Below are 12,077 nucleotides of genomic sequence, written 5' to 3'. Positions count from 1 at the left end.
ACTCAGGGATTTTAAGCATATTTAGGGATTTTGTTCTACTGCAGTTACTATCCTTCTTGACATTCAAATCGTCCCATCTTTGGTCAGAGGGAGATTCTTCAAGTTAACTTCTGAGGCCTTTTGACAGCATTCCAGTAGTCTGATAGTTTTGTTGCTTTCTTGTTTGACAAGATGTTTCAGGCTTACCTGACAAATTCCCTGTCCCAGACATAAAATCAGCTGTTTCTCCAAAGAGCTCCAGTTCTTCTTAGTGGGAGATGGCATTTGAAGACTTCAGTCAGCATAGTAGAGGTGTTTATTGCTTTGGACAGGTCATTATTTATAGGTCTTTTCAATACATATTTAAACTATGTCATGAGTTTATAGTGAGATTTGAAGTTAATGTTCAGGATGACAGAATTTTTACTTACTCTCAATGATCTCACTTTCTCTTTCTCCTTTTCCCTCCTCAATAAAGAGCCCCCGTTCTCAATAATACTAGTTTGATTATTCATACAACAACCCACGGGATTTGTCATTAATTTGCATGTCATCTGTGCCCAGGGACCATGCCGATCCTCACTGTGTCATTCTAAATTTAGTATTTGTGCTGCTGCAGTGAGAACAAACTTTATAATCTTGTTTTGAAGGGGCACACCAGGTGGCTTGCAGGATCTTAGTTCCCTGATCAGGAATGAAACCCACATCCCCTGGGGTGGAAGTGCAGGCTCTCAACCACTGGCCTGCCAGGGAAGTCCCCAAAATTTATGACTTTACCAAACTGAAAGGAGAAAAATTGTATCTCACTCTAGTTTTATTCTGCATTTCTCTGATGATTAATGAGGCTGAGCATGTGTTTTTTTTTCATCACCAGTAAATCCCTGGTTTAAATCTCTTCCCAATTGTTAGTATTCTCCAAGACAGCATTTCCAGAATTTCAGCCACTTGCTTATATAGTATGCTTTTTTCCCAATTAACAAATTACCCATGCTATTATTGACTGAATACATTTTTAGTTTCTGAGCCCCCACTCCAGTAGTCATATACAAACATAATGAACATAAATAGATTTGGTGTCTACTTATACACTTCCCTAACGCACATGAACATATATGCACTACTCTTAAAATTTAAAAAGTGGGTACCACCCAAATCGTCTCCTGTACTTCCCACCTGTGGTGTGAGCCCCACACTTTGGAAATCACTACCCTAGAGGTTTTGACTTTCTGTGATGGAAACAGGAGGAGAGACATCAGTCATGGCCCTACATCCACATATCTTTCATGAGAAAGACCATGTTCTGAAAAAAGTCAGACCAAATGCCCACCCTCACTGGAGGCAGCTGATGTGTTTTACCATCTGATGCAGAAAAAAGAACCTGGGACCTGATTTGCAACACTGTTGAGAACCACGTGGTTGTCTCGGGGAAATCACCGCCCCCCTCCTCTAGCCCTTGGTTCCCCCATCTGTGAAATGCAGAAGTTGGAGGAAATGACTTGAAATCTCTTCCAGGTTTGAAGGGAAGGTTTGTCAACGCCTTCCCTCTTCGTGCACTAAGAGTTCCTAGTTTAGAAACACTTGCTCCCACCTGAGTTTCTGGCTCAGGACTGGTGGTGGGTGGTTCCAGTACCCGCCAGCAAGCCCCTCTCGTCACTGGCAGAGGACCAACACCTAAGCAGTTCACTGTGTCCTGAGCGCACGGAACACCAAAGGGCAGCTAAAGAGTTAACACAGCCCCATCCAGACCCCAGAGGGGCTGAGGTCAGGACACTGCTGGCTGTGTGAGGACCACCAGAGGGTGAGACATGCCATCAGGTGGGCACACAGTTTCTGTGTTTCTAACACAGGAAGAAAGGAAAAGAGCAAAGGAGAAAGAGCAAGATAATCAAAACTATTTCTCCAGGAGGTCGGGGTGATGGGGCCGGTGATCTCCAGCCTTGAACACACAAGAATACACAGAAGTTGGAGAAGGAAATGGCAACCCACTCCAGTATTCTTGCCTGGAAAAGTCCATGGACGGAGGAGTCTGGAGGGCTGAAGTCCATGGGATTACATGACTGAGCATGTGTGCACGAGGGTGGAGGGAAATGGGTTGGTAGCAATAAAGTGGTAGAACTAAAAAAAAAAAAAAAAATACACAGAAGTGAGCTTCTCTCACAGAGCAAAGGCTAAAAAAGAAAACAAAAACCCACCCAATAAACAAACCCAATAAAGTGCCCTGAGGTATTTCATTAGTCAGGGCATAGAATGGAGGCCCCTGGCCTCAGCCAACAAGCTGTGTCTTGCTAAGAAGAACACCACCACCTGAAACCACCAGAACATTGCATGTCAGTTATATTTCAGTTTTTAAAAGGGAAAGAAAAACAACACATTGTTCGGTGGCATGTGTGCCTCATGTTATCTTTAGGAGGAAAAGCTGAGTTACCCGTGATGCTATCTTCTATGGGGATGACCATGCAGCTTAGAGGGGTGTAAACTGTACTCAATCTGCAGGGACCATCACGGTGAGCTAGGTGGCTCGAACCATCTCCAAGAGCAACAGATGGATCCGAGGGGTGGGTCGTTTTCTCAGATAGCTACAGGTGCAGAGGAAGCCAAAGGTCGCTCTGGACCGTGGGTCAGGTGACCTGTGTGGGGCATTAAGCTCAGTTCCAAACGGTCAGTGCTGTGGCTACCCAAGCATCCTGTGATCAACCAATACACACAACCCTGACATAGATAATCTCTTCTACATGCCACACCCACAGAAGATGCCGTTCCGAGGAAGTCTTATCTTCTCACCAGAACAGTGCCCAAGACCAATTGTAATATTTACTATTTTGTGTTGGTACTTAAAATCTCTGGTCACTTCCTTGGGGGGTGGGGTGGGGTGTGTGTGTTATCTAGAGAGACAATCTTCCTTTTGGGCCCCTTTCCTCAAGTACTGGGGAAGGGTTGAATCCTAGATCATGTTTGACTATTTCCCTGGGTGTTGTTTTCCTGCCATAGGTTATTCTCCTTTGAGACTGGTCACCACCCTTGCATGTCCCGAGTCAGCGTGAAAGATTCAAGGGGCATCAAGAAGTTTCTTTATACCTTCCCAATAGTTCTCCTCCCTGCTGAGAAAATAGCTGAGGTTCCTTAAACTAGATCAGGCCTTATGTTCCGCATCAGGAAGTTCATTCTGTAAAAAGCCAGACAGTAAATATTTTAGGTGTTGTGGGTCACACAGTCTCTGTTCTGACTACTCAACCCTCTGCTTAGGGCTAGAAAGCAGCCATAGATAACGGGTAAATGAATGAGCACAGTTGTGTTCCAATAAAGCTTTATTTACAAAAGCAGGAGCCAGACATGGGCTGCTGGCCAAAGGTTGCCCATCCTCTGTAAGTGTTTTACACTTACAAAGAAGGGGAGTGGGATGGGGTAGGGGGAGCTGATATTCATAGGGTGTTTACCACACACTAGGCACTATACTTGCACCTTCATACATGGTAATTTTTTTTTTTTTTTTTTACTTTTTGGCCATGACACATGACATGTGGGATCTTAGTTCCTCAATCAGAGATGGGGGGAAAAAAAATCAGAGATGGAGACTGTACCCCTGCATTGGAAGCAGGAGTCCCAATCACCACTGGACTGGGGGAAGGGCCAGACACTGTATTTCAATTGCTTGTCACAAAAATCACCGTGTAGAAGGTATAATCAAGGTCGATATTTTGTAGCTGAGGAAACTGAGGCTTAGAGAGGCTAAATAACTTGACTGAGGTCGCTCAGCTGTTAGTAGGATCTGCTATGGTATGTGATGTATGTGAGGTTCTGAGGCCTGTGTTCTTTCTACAGAAACAAAGATGTGTAGAATGCTGGAGCTCACAAAATCCAACATCCTCATTTTATAGAGGAAATGAGAATAATAGGGGGAAATCAGATCCAGATGAACTGTCTTCTTTCTTCATTTTATGAAAGAATGGCCCTATTGCTGCCACCTGGGGCATAGCAGCTCCTCCCCCCTACCCCCGAATAAGGAGTCTTCAGTAGGGACTCTCACTTCCTTGGGGCAGACGCCAAACTTCCTCTTCACACGCTTTCCAGTCTCCCATCCTCCCATCCTTATCCTCTGCTGAACATCCAGTAACACGTCATGGAGACAGCTAACAATTTTCTCTCACTGGAAGATCTGTATTTCTCGTAGCATTGATTATGGAGGCTTGAATTAGCTGGACAACTTTATGTTGCAAATAACAGAAATTCCAACCCAAATTGGCTTAAAAAATAAGTCATTTAACTGAACAAAAATTTATGTAACTGAACAGTTCGGAGATGGGACTAACTTCAGGTGGGATTTGATACAGGTTCAAACAATGTGCCCAGAACCCAACTTCACTCTGCTGGTTTCTCAGCATCCTCAATTTTAAGCTTAGGCATGCTCTCCCTCATGGTAGCAAAATGACTGCCAGGCACTCCTGAGGCTAACCCTTCGTTATTTGCATACTTCCCCCCAAACACAAAAGGGTGTTCTTCCTTCCCTGAAATCCCAGAAAACATTTTCTTGCATCTTATTGGCTTGAGTTAACTACCCAGTTTAAACCAATCACTGCACCCAGGGGTCAGGACACTGTCTTAAGCTAATTAGGATCCATCCCTGGAACTGAGAGGTGGGATTAGTTGTATTTAAACCACATGGTTGAGAACCAGGGAAGGGTTAATCCCCCTTGAGAAATTAGGGTGGTGTTGACAGAAGAGGGTTGGCAAACAAAAAGACTCTGGGTTAAAGGAAGGGTCCTCTAAGAGCTCTCCCATTTCCAAGGGTTCACTGCTTCAGTCTTTCTTCTTCTCAAGGCAGAGCAAGCTATTTGTGCATCAAGATCCCTCCCTGGTCTTGGAGACAAGGGTGAGCCTCTTCTGCCATCTTCCTGGCAACAAGCCACAATGCCAGTTGCACACAGGGTGAACGTGGGTGGCTGTGTTCCTAACAGACACTTCTCGGTAGCTGAGTGTTGGACTTCTCAAGTGACCCACTCTAGGAGGGTTTTAAAGACTTTTTTTTTACATGGAGTATTTAAAAAATATATTTATTTATTTTTATTTATTTATTTGGCCATGCCAGGTCTTAATTGTGGCATATGGGATGTTTGACTTTTCATTGCCATATGTGAGATTTTTAGTTGTGGCCTATGGGATCTAGTTCCCTGACCAGGGATTGAACCCAGGACTCTGCATCAGGAGCACTGAGTCTTAGCTACTGGCCCTCCAGGGAAGTCCTGATACGGACCATTTTAGAAGTCTTTATTGAATGTGTTACCATATTGCTTCTGAATGTGGGATCTTAGCTCTCCGACCAGGGATTGAACCACTTTTCCTGCATTGGAAGGCAAAGTCTTAACTGCTGGATCACCAGGGAAGTCCTTGTAGGAGCATTTTGAAATGTTTTGAGTGGAGGAAGCAGCCTTGACAACAGCCACTCACCCACTGTTCAGGATGAGTAAAAACGGATGCCAGAGAAGTGAGCAGGGCAGAGTGCTTATTTCACGAATCCGGTGATGCCTTGGCTCAGTTTTAATGCTATTTAGGATGTGCCTGCCCAGAAGCTCTCTCAGAAGAGGTCAGAACACAATCAGCAAATTACTAAGCTCGCCAGCCTTTTCCCGAGTTCACAGTATCACAGCAAGTGATACATTAGTGAAACCACAGGGCATCTTTGCTAAGTGCCAAAAATCCCATGACATTAAGAGGCACAGCTCAGGTTCCAATTTACCTGTGAGCAGGTAGAAGCTGAAGGCTCATCTGTGTTTCCCATGGGGGAAGGGAAGAGGGGAGTGCCAGGCATTCTTTGAAATCCTGACAGCCCTGAGATGAAGACTGACCTGAGATACAAACACAACCGTGGATCATTTGTAGGGGAAAAAGGGGGAGACGTCAAAGTCCGTGGCATTTAGTGGCCTCAAGTTGATTTCGGTTGTGATGCATTTATGTACAGACCATGCTTGGCTGTCTTATGTTGTTTGTATTTTAACTTTCTTCCTGATTTTCCTTGTAGTCAAGAGTTTTCACAACCAGTCCTTAATCTTTGAGGAGTGTTTCTCTAGTTAGCACAGGTGGTTAAAAGTCAAAAGAAGGTTTTGCCCTTGTTTTCTCTCCCAGGTATATGTCCCCCAAAAAACTGAAAGCAAGGGTATCAAGCAAATATCAAGCAGATACTTGTACACCAGTGTTCATAGCAGCGTTATTCACAGTAGCTGCAAAGTGTGAAGAACCCAAATACCCATCAACTGATGAATGAAGAGCTGAAATGTGACTTATACAATGGAATATTATTCAGTCATAAAAGAATGAAATTCTGGTACATGCTACAACATGGATTCTACAATTTCTCTCCCAGGTATATGTTCCCCCCAAAAAACCGAAAGCAAGGATATCAAACAAATATCAAACAGATGCTTGTACGCCAATGTTCATAGCAGCATTATTCACAATAGCTGCAAAGTTGGAGGGGGAGCATCTACTTACCCTGAAGATGAGCAGTTAATTCCACCAGCTGACAGAGCAGCAGTCTAACCATCTCTGGTGCTTTGGGTCTCAGCTCAGAGGCTGAGGTGAGAATTAGAAAGGGGAGCAAATTGTTCTGAAGCAGGATGGACGTGGCTTTCCCACACCATTGCCTTTGATGAATGACCACAAATAGAAAGGAGAAAAAGCCTGGGATTTAACTGCATTTTGAGAGCTTCCCTGGTGGCTCAGATGGTAAGAATCTGCCTGCAATGCAAGAGATCTGGGTTCGATCCCTGGGACGGGAAGATCCCCTGGAGAAGGGAACAGTGACCCACTCCAGTATTCTTGCCTGGAGAATTCCATGGGCAGAGGAGCCTGGCAGGATACAGTCCATAGGGTCGCAAAGAGTCAGACATGCCTGAGAGACTAATACATTAACACACACAACGTGGATGAATCTTCAAAATATTATGCTAAATGAAATAAACCAGACACAAAAGCACAAATATTGTATGATTCCACTTCTAGGAGGTCCCTAGATAGTCAAGTTCATAGAGATAGAAAGGAGAACAGTGGTTACCAGGGGCTAGGGACAAGGAGGGAAGAGGAATTGTTAATGGGTAAAGAGTTTCTATTTGGGAAGATGGAAAATTTCTGGAGATGGGTGGTGAAGATGGTTGCACAACATTTTGAATGTACATGATGTCACTGAATTATACACTTAAAAATGGTTAAAATGCAATGAAAAAAGTGAAAAACACTTTAAAATGGTTAAAATGCAGACAAGACTATAATTCAAAAAGATATGTATACCCCTATGTTCATAGCAGCAATACTCACAATAACCAAGATATGGAAACAACCGTAGTGTCTATCAACAGATGAATGGATAAAGAAGATGTGGTACCTATATACAATGGAATACTACTCAGCCGTGAAAAAGGATGTACTAATGACATTTTCAGCAACACGGGTGCAACTAGAGATTATCATACTACGTGAAGAAAGTCAGAAAGAGAAAGACAAATACCATGTGATATCACTTATATATAGAATCTAAAATATGACACATATGAATCTATCTATGAAACAGAATCATGGACATAGAAAACGTCTATCGGTTGCCAAGGGGGAGAAGGTTGAGGGAGGGGTGGAGTGGAAGGCTGGAGTTAGCAGATGTAAGCTTTTATATACAGAACAGATAAACAACAAGAAGGCTGGAGTTAGCAGATGTAAGCTTTTATATACAGAACAGATAAACAACAAGGTCCTATTGTATAGCACAGAGAACAATATTCAGTGTTCTGTAATAAACAGTAATTGGAAAGAATACATACAAAAGAATGCACATATATGTATAACTGAATCACTCTGCTGTACCGCAGTAATTAACACAACACTGTAAATCAACTATACTTTGATTTAAAAATGATTAAAGTGGTTAATTTTGAATTATGTATATTTTACCACAATTTAAAATGGTTTCTTAATCAAACTTAGAGACAAAATCTATGTTGGGGCCTGTTAGTTCTATTTTGTCTCATAAACCTCATCAGCCTCAGCCCAAGCCCAGCTGATGATTAGAAATTAGTACCTTTGACCAGAAGAGAGTTTGTCTCAGGACAATCTCTTCTGGTTGCTGGGAAACAGAATCCATTTGCTGCTTTAATAGTTGGTTAGGAGAACAGCCATGGCATTGAAGCTTACACCTCAGCGTAAGCTAAATAAGGTGTAAGTAAATAAGGCATCCACACTGTTCAAACGTCCAATAAAACAGCACAGGTAGTAAAAAGTCTCCCTCCCACCGTTTTCCCATCCATTCAATGCCATGTCCTTCAGTAGATTACTCCTGGTTTTAGTTATTTTTTTAACCAACTATGTGTATATGTATATGCATACAAGCTACTATGAAAGTGTTATTTGTTGGTCATGTTCAACTCTTTGTGACCCCATGGGCTGTAGCCTGCCAGGTTCCTCTGTCCATAGAATTCTCCAGGCAAGAATACTGGAGTGGGTAGACATTCCCTTCTCCAGGGGATCTTCCCAACCCAGAGATCAAACCTGGGTCTCCTGCATTGCAGGCAGATTCTTTACCATCTAAATCACCAGGGAAGCTAAGCTACTATGGGTATATGTTATTTTTTCCTCTTTTTTTTTTAACCCAAAAGGTAGCACACTTCTCTGACCTTTTTGTTGTTGTTGTTAGAATGTGTCTTGAGGAACTTTCCATAAAATATCGAATACGTAAGGAGTTTCCGTAACTCTTTTTTTTTACAACTGTATAATATTCTAACATATGGCAGAAACATAATTTATTCCTTATTTTTGAACATTTAGCTGTTTCCATTCTTTTGCTGTTACATAATTATAATGGATAGCCTGTATGAATATCATTTCGCACATGTGTAAGGATATCTGAAGGAAAAAAATTCTGTGATGACTAGATCAGAGGATATAAACATTCGTAATTTTGATAAATATTTACAATTTGTCCTTGATAGGGGAGTCAATTTACCTTCCTACTGGCAATGTGTGAGAACGCTTGTGTTTTGGCCTATGCAGTGATATCAAATTTATGGATTTTTACCAGTATAATGGGTGAAAAGCGAAATCTCAATGTGGTTTTAATTTGCATTTCTCATATGACTAGGGTTGAGCATCTTTTTATAATAAGAGCCATTTCTCTTTTTTTTTTTTTGTGGTCCATCTGTTTCTATCTTTTGCCCATTTTTCTTTTGGGCTAGTAATCTTCTCTTCAAATATTATGGAAATTAACTCTTTGTCTATGATTTGAGTTGAACATATTTTTCCAGGTTTATAATTTGACATTTGACTTTATGTTTTGCCTTGCAATTTTTTTGCTGCAACCGGCTACATTTGAAATCTTAGTTCCCTGACCAGGGATCAAACCCTCGAACCTGAGCCCCCTGCAGGAAAGTGTAGAGTCTTAACTACTGGACTGCCAAGGAAGTCCCACAAAAATTTTTATGTAGCCAAATGTATCAATTTCTTTTTAGTGACTTTTGGATTTTGTGATATAATGGGATAGACCTTGCTTCCTCTGGAGTTACAAGAGAATCCTCTCATATTTTCTTCTATTACTTTCATGATTTCATTCTTCTTCTACCTCAAACTTTGATTTAATTGGAATTTATCCTCACATGTAATGTGAAGTCCGAATCCAACTTTGTTTTCCACTGGCTACCCACTTGTTCCAATACTGCATGTTAAGAAATCCATCTGTTCCCTCACTGCTTCCAGATTCTATTTGAATTAAATGCTATGGGATGGAGTGGTTTACCAGAGTCCCTATCCAAGGTGGATTCCATCTTTTGAGCCCAATCACTAAGAGACTGCATAAAAGCACATCTTAGACCTTTAGCAAATTTTCTGGAAAATGCAACCCCAAGTGCTATGCTCACCAATCTGCATTCCCAACCTCTCCCAGACCTCACTCAGTAATTGATTCCTATCTCATTAACCCTTTGATGCTTTAAAAAATAATTTCATTATCCTTTGTCTAACAAAGATTTTTCCTTGTGGAAAGTTTTCTTCTAAATTACCTAGTCCACTACCACCAGAAGAGAAAGTTCTGGGTTTAGGAGGTAGAAGTCCATATGTCGAACCACTCTTGAATTCTTGGGATGAACTCCATGTGATATATTAATTTTAATATGCTATTCTTTTAATAATATTGTAATTGAACTTTTTGCATTAATATTAATTAATGTGTTGCACCTATATTTATATATTTAGTGAAATCTTCACGGGACTTGTGCTCATATTTTTAAAAATTTTGGAAATTTTCATTCTTTTTCAGTAACATGTAACATTTCAGTAACATGTAACAAAAGCCCTGGGATTATCTTCTCTTGAAAGGTTTGATAGAATTCCCCTGTGAACCATGTAGTGCAATGATTTTAATTGCAGTCATTGGGACCCTTGCTGGGGGGCTATGGAGGGAAGAAATGTAATCTACAATACAGACAGTATTTTATTCACACCAGTGCACACAGCTGGAGCTTGAGTAATCGTGTGATTTTAAAAAATTTAATTCTAGTAAATTTTCAATACCATGAAATTATAAAGATTAAATTTTGTGGGTTTTTTTTTCCTATTTTGCTCCAAGAGTCAAAAAGCATGTAAGTCTTTTCATTTACTTATTTCATGCTCTAGCTTTTTCAGAGATCAAAATATGTGCATTAAACCACTTCCCAAACATTTATTCCGCCTTTCTTGGCCATCAGAGCTCTAGAGATACATACAGTTGCTTCAGGCCATAATGATAACCCTTCCTCCAATACCCAAAGCTAATTTTCTATAACATTTGACATTTGCTCATCAGAAAACAATTCCTATTTCTGGGCTTCATATCTGTGCTGTTCTCCCCCACTGGGAGAGGGTTTCACCTCTTTGATTACTCCTATAAGAGGAGTAAATTATGATCATTAAGAATAAAGATGAAAGCAAGATGGGGATGTGGAACATTGAATCTACACGCTAAAGCAAAACCAGAATAAACAAACAAAACCTTAATAACAACACAAGCCCAAGAGCCCTTTAGGACAAAATACTATTTACTAACGGGTTATTTTCTCATCTCCCCTTCTGAGGGAAAAGTCACTCACAGAGACCCTGATGGACAGCCTTAAAGTGACCTCTGCAAGGTGGCCTGATTTCATAGGAGGTATGGGATTTAAAGTGTAATTTGGAGCTTCAAAGTAATAGGAGACTAAGGGCATCTAACCTGGAACCTTGCCCTACCCCCACAACCCTGGGAAACAGTATGAGTCAAGTTCACTGTCAAGATAAGAAATGGCTGGAGACTTTCTGGCAGTCCAGTGGTTGACACTTAATACTTCCACTGCAGGGAGTGCGGGTTCATCCTGCGTGGGGAATTAAGATTCCGCAAGCTGCTAGGCACGGCCAAAAAAATTTTTTTTAATTAAAAAAAAAGAAGTGGTTGAATTTCAAAGGATGTTGTCACGTCCAACCGGTTTGTACCCTTACGATGTGGCTGCTGTGATTTTCCTGGCTAAATGACGTTATTTAGCCACTAACTAAGGGAACCTAGAAATTCTAGTTGCCAAGATGTGCGTCTGTTTCCAGACTATAATCTTCTTGGTGACAGGAAATTATATATTTTAATCTCTGATTCCTAAGTGCCTGGCACAGAGTGCCTCCTCAGTACATGAAAGAAAGAAATAATGAAAAGAACAGTTTCCATTCATTCATTCATTCATTCATTATGTATCATGTGCCCGTGTTAGCCCTGCGCTAACAGATCAGAAGACAACCCTGGTCTCTGTTCTAATGCAATTTGTGACCCAATAGTACAAAGATGTCCAAGCACCACAGGAAATCGGAAGAGGGACAGTGGCTGTGGGCTCACCCCACACACTAGAGAGGCTTCCCGTCTGCTATCGGTAGGACCTGCAAAGCACAGAGCAAAGGAGTCTTGAGGAAAATGGTTCAGATTCTGGGGGGCGGGGGCTCTCGCTGCCTCAGCCCCCAATGCAGTAGGCGGTGATGCTCTCCTTGGTTGTGAAAAGATGAAGAAAACCAGGGCGCTCGCCTTGACAGCCGCTCCCGGCCCGAGGCCCAACGCTCAAAGATTGTAATCTACATCCTTG

The 12,077-nt window shown here is 41.6% G+C and overlaps 1 non-coding gene across 1 annotated transcript; it reads right to left on the bottom strand.

Moving 5' to 3' along the window:
* Window positions 1-498: 498 nt before the first annotated feature.
* On the bottom strand, window positions 499-605 carry LOC133058125 (U6 spliceosomal RNA). The gene has a single exon (XR_009693239.1). It is a non-coding gene; the product is annotated as a U6 spliceosomal RNA (small nuclear RNA).
* Between the last annotated feature and the right edge of the window lie 11,472 nt (window positions 606-12,077).

This window comes from Dama dama, chromosome 5 (assembly GCF_033118175.1).
Source record: "Dama dama isolate Ldn47 chromosome 5, ASM3311817v1, whole genome shotgun sequence".
Classification (NCBI taxonomy): domain Eukaryota; kingdom Metazoa; phylum Chordata; class Mammalia; order Artiodactyla; family Cervidae; genus Dama; species Dama dama.
This window is presented reverse-complemented; position numbering and strand designations above follow the sequence as displayed.